This window comes from Leptonychotes weddellii, unplaced genomic scaffold (assembly GCF_054177405.1).
Source record: "Leptonychotes weddellii isolate Sample4059 unplaced genomic scaffold, ASM5417740v2 HiC_scaffold_18298, whole genome shotgun sequence".
Classification (NCBI taxonomy): Eukaryota; Metazoa; Chordata; class Mammalia; order Carnivora; family Phocidae; genus Leptonychotes; species Leptonychotes weddellii.
In genome coordinates this window covers 1-3909 of record NW_027767543.1, presented here as the reverse complement: position 1 = coordinate 3909, position 3909 = coordinate 1, and the positions used below count along the sequence as shown (strand labels likewise).

Here is a 3909-nt window from a genome sequence, read left to right as displayed (position 1 = left end):
GGAAGGGAAGGGAAGGGAAGGGAAGGGAAGGGAAGGGAAGGGAAGGGAAGGGCCGGCGCGGCCGTGCCGAGGAGCGGCGGGGGTGGGGGCTGGGGGGCTGCGGGGCTCCGGGCGGGCCGGGCACTCACGTCCTCTTGAAGACGCCCCCGAGGGCGCTGCCCAGCAGGAGGCAGAGCTGCTGCGAGAAGAAGACCCAGGAGATCTGGGGCAGGGAGCTGTGCGTCTGGCAGCGCAGGTCCAGCAGCGTGGGCCCCAGGAAGGCGATGCACAGGCCGAAGCTGAAGAAGACGCTCCAGTAGGTGAGCGTGGGCTGCAGGTTGCGGCGGAGCAGCCCGGACACGCGGCCGTCGCAGCCCATGGCCCCGGCTGGCGGGCTGGCGGGCTGGCGGCGGCTGGCTCCGCGCGCGGGTGCCCGAGTGCCGCGCCGCCCGCGGGAGGGCCGGCGGGGCCCGGGGAGGCCGGCGGCCGGGAGGGAGGGGCGGGGAGGGGCGGCCCGGCGAGGGGCCCCGCCCTCGGGCCCGGGGAGCGGCGGGGGCGCGTCGGCGGCGCGTCGGCGGCGGGCGGGCACGGCGTCGGGGCCCGCGCCCTCCTGGTGCGGGCAGGGCGCCGGCCTCCCCCTGCTTCCCGAACCCACGCTCACCCTCCCCGGCTGCAGGAGACCGACCGGCTGCCGCGCTCGGCTCCCACCCCCTCTCCAGCTGCCCGTCCCACCGGCCTCCTAGCACGGCTCCCCGGGGGCGGCGGGGCCTGAGCCCCCTTGCAGAGCTGGGCGAACTGAGCCCGAGACGCCCTGGATGCTCACACAGGCTGGAGGGCGGGATCTTCCAGCGCTTCGCGTAGGCTCGGGGCGCTCCGGTTTCCCCCCAGATCCAACCTGGCCTAGGGCTTTAGGTGGAGGAATCCCCGAGCACAGCCCCCTGCACTTAGGGGCTTCACAGATGGACTTCGAGGGTCTGACAGCGCCCCCTTCTTCCCCCGGAATAGAAGACAAAATCACCTACATACATTTTTTTTTCCTTGGGAGAGTATTCATGGCTTTCGTTAGAACCTCAAGAGGGTAAGCACTTTAGACAGAGAACCTTAGAAACCTCCCATCTTCACTCTAAGCTCCGCCTGAGAGCTGGTCTTCACCTGCCGCATCTCATCTGAGCGCTGGACAGGTGTAGGAAGGAGGAAGATGTAGACTCCATCTCTCTCCTTCTTCCTGGTGGGGAGGGGGGAGGGGGAGGCGGGATGGAAAGGGCAGCGATCTGGAGGAATCCCAGAAGGAATGCCGAAATAGTTCTCTAGGGGGGTAAAAAAGAGTTCTGAGGAAAATTCCTTTTTTTTTCCCTGGAAAAACCCGGGTGGGGTTGCGGGGTGAGAGGTTTAGTCTCCAGACTGGTAGTTCTTGGAGGAGCCTGCGGTTGGCACAGCCTGTCCCTCCGCCCAGGTGACCATGGACCTGGTGAGTCCTGTGTGGCCCAGCTTCTGAGGGAGCCAGGGCTCCTGCATTGGTCCCTGGAGGCTGAGCAGTAAGTTCCAGCGTGTCACCTCTGCTCAGGTGTTCTAGCAGGGGCAGGAGCCATGACATCATGGCCACTGGCCCTCTGGGGGGACCAGAGCTGAAGGGGCTGAGGAGGTAGGAGGGGGGGTGCTCTCATGACAACTCGGCATGAGGACAGGTAACCAACTTCTCTTGCAGGTACTGGATGCATCTGCTCCATCCCCCCTAGACTCTGGGCACCTGGGAGCAGAGTCGCATGGGGTCTCTCTGGCTCAGTGGGTTGGGAGGTAATAACAATGACTTATTCAATGGTGCTAATGGTGAGTCTGCAGAGTACTTGTGATTCAGTAACAAGTTATCTTCTGGAAAACAAAAACAAAAACAAATCATAAGGACAAGCGTTTGATTGGATCCTCTCTGCCAATCTTACAGACTTCTAGAACCATAGAAGCTGAAAGTTGGAAAGAACAATCTCCAACTCGAGTACCCTATTCCTGCCCCATAATTGCTGATAAATGCTTGTCAGTCCTGTTCTTGACTGATACCTCTTACTGTTGGGGACCTTACCTATCATTTCCTGTGGGTTTGCTTCCAATGTGAGTCAGCTCCAGTTGTAAGGAAGGGTTTCGAGCTCAACTGAAATGCCCCTCCCTGTGGCTCCCCACAGCCACCCGCAGGACAAGGCTGATTGCTCTGGGCATGTTAGTCCTTCAGGCACATGACCTTGCCCCAGCACTTGGCTTCTTCAGCCCAAACGCCTGAAATTCTTTCATGATTTCCTTAGATTGTACTCCCTAGATAGATCACCCTACTGGTTCAGCTCCTCCAGCCACAATGGCAGGGACCCTCGTACAGTGAGGCATCCCACAGTGTCTGGGGTGCTAGAAGCATTCTGTAGCTTGATCTGGGTGCTGGTTACACAGCTATGAGCATATGTAGAAATTCATTTACGTACAAACATATGTACGCTTAGGATTTGTGTCTTATAAGCAAGTCATGGTTTGATAAATGAGTGGCAAGTAAAAATAAGTAGACAAAAACAAAGTGAGACCCTCTACTGTGAACACAATACCCAGCCTCCTTAGAGTCAAAGCCTTCCTTCCTTTCTTGCCTGCTTTCTGGCATGCAGGGCCCTTGTGCTGGGTCAAGCAGGCAGGGAAATAAGTGCAGCAATGCGGTTCTTTCTGTCATGGGGATGCTTTCAGAGCCTGTAGCGGGGAGCATCTCGTTTTGCCTGGGAAGCCTTCTTTACTGGACTGGGTGCGGAAGGATGAGTATGGGAAAATGTTTCGTTTATTCTCTCTTATTCTTCTTTGTCTCCTCTATTTTCCAGTATCATCACCTTCAGGAAACTTTTCTGGAAAAATCCTATCCGACCCGCAAATACCAGCAAACCCCTGATCCACTCCTTACCCCCTACAATCCTCAGTGTCAGCTGTTATATCCAGGGACGGCCAGCTTCCTCCTCCTGCCACCCTGCCTCCCCCGCAGTCTGGTTAAATGGTGAGTTCTTAAGGGCTGGGACTATATTTACCATATTATATTATATTTACCAACTCTCCCCACCCCCATCCAGGTGCCTCACAGAATACCTTGCAGATAACGAGTCCTGGATAAATAGCTGGGCAATGGATTATTTGCACATTGCCTTTATAATTATTTTTGGTTTTTCTTTTATATATCTTATCTCCCAATGATAACAAGTTCCCCGAGGAAATAGAGGCTGTCCTCTATTTCTTCTGTGTCGAGTATCCAAATGTCTAGCCCTCGCTGGGCACCCTGTGGTCATTCTTCAGTTTTAACGACAAAACCTTGGATGGTCCTTTAGCCACTCTCAGATTTCCTTCTGTGTACATTGGTAGGAAATTATCCCTGTCCCTCACTAGCCCTGGAAAGCAGTGGGGAGACCCGAAAATAAGGAAAGACAGACTAGATTGGCAGGGAAGATCTATGGGAGTGAAGAAGGGTCCTCAGGCTCTTGCTGACTGAAATCTGTTTATTTGCCTCAAGGGTCGCCTCCTCTGGGAAGCTTCCCCTGACCTTGCTAGGGTCCCTCCTTGGGGCCCCATCCGAAATCATTGCTAATCATCTGTGTACTGCCTCTCCTCCAAGGAAGGGCCATGGGCTTGGTTCTTCACTGAGTGCCAGGACTGGCTCCTTGCTGAGGGCCGTTTGCACCCTACTGACTCCTGCTTACACCTGGAAGTGAGAGAAATCCATAAATGGCCCATCTTGGACCATCGATGGGTGGCCTACATCCTGGAAATACTTGAGGAGCAAGCAAACCAGATCTAACAGCGAGTGAAGTAAGAGCCAAGTAACCCCGCCACCATCCTTTTACATATGCATCCGAGCTGCCCAAACTCCTTAGTGCACAGAATCACGGGTACACTTTCTCTTCATTCCTATTTCTTTTTTTTTTT

At 55.7% G+C, this 3909-nt stretch overlaps 1 long non-coding RNA gene across 1 annotated transcript; it reads left to right on the top strand.

The window, feature by feature from the left end:
* Positions 1-596: 596 nt before the first annotated feature.
* Positions 597-3886, top strand: LOC115942273 (uncharacterized). The gene is made up of 3 exons (XR_014141919.1): positions 597-1057; positions 2820-2989; positions 3599-3886. It is a non-coding gene; the product is annotated as an uncharacterized LOC115942273 (long non-coding RNA).
* Positions 3887-3909: the final 23 nt, after the last annotated feature.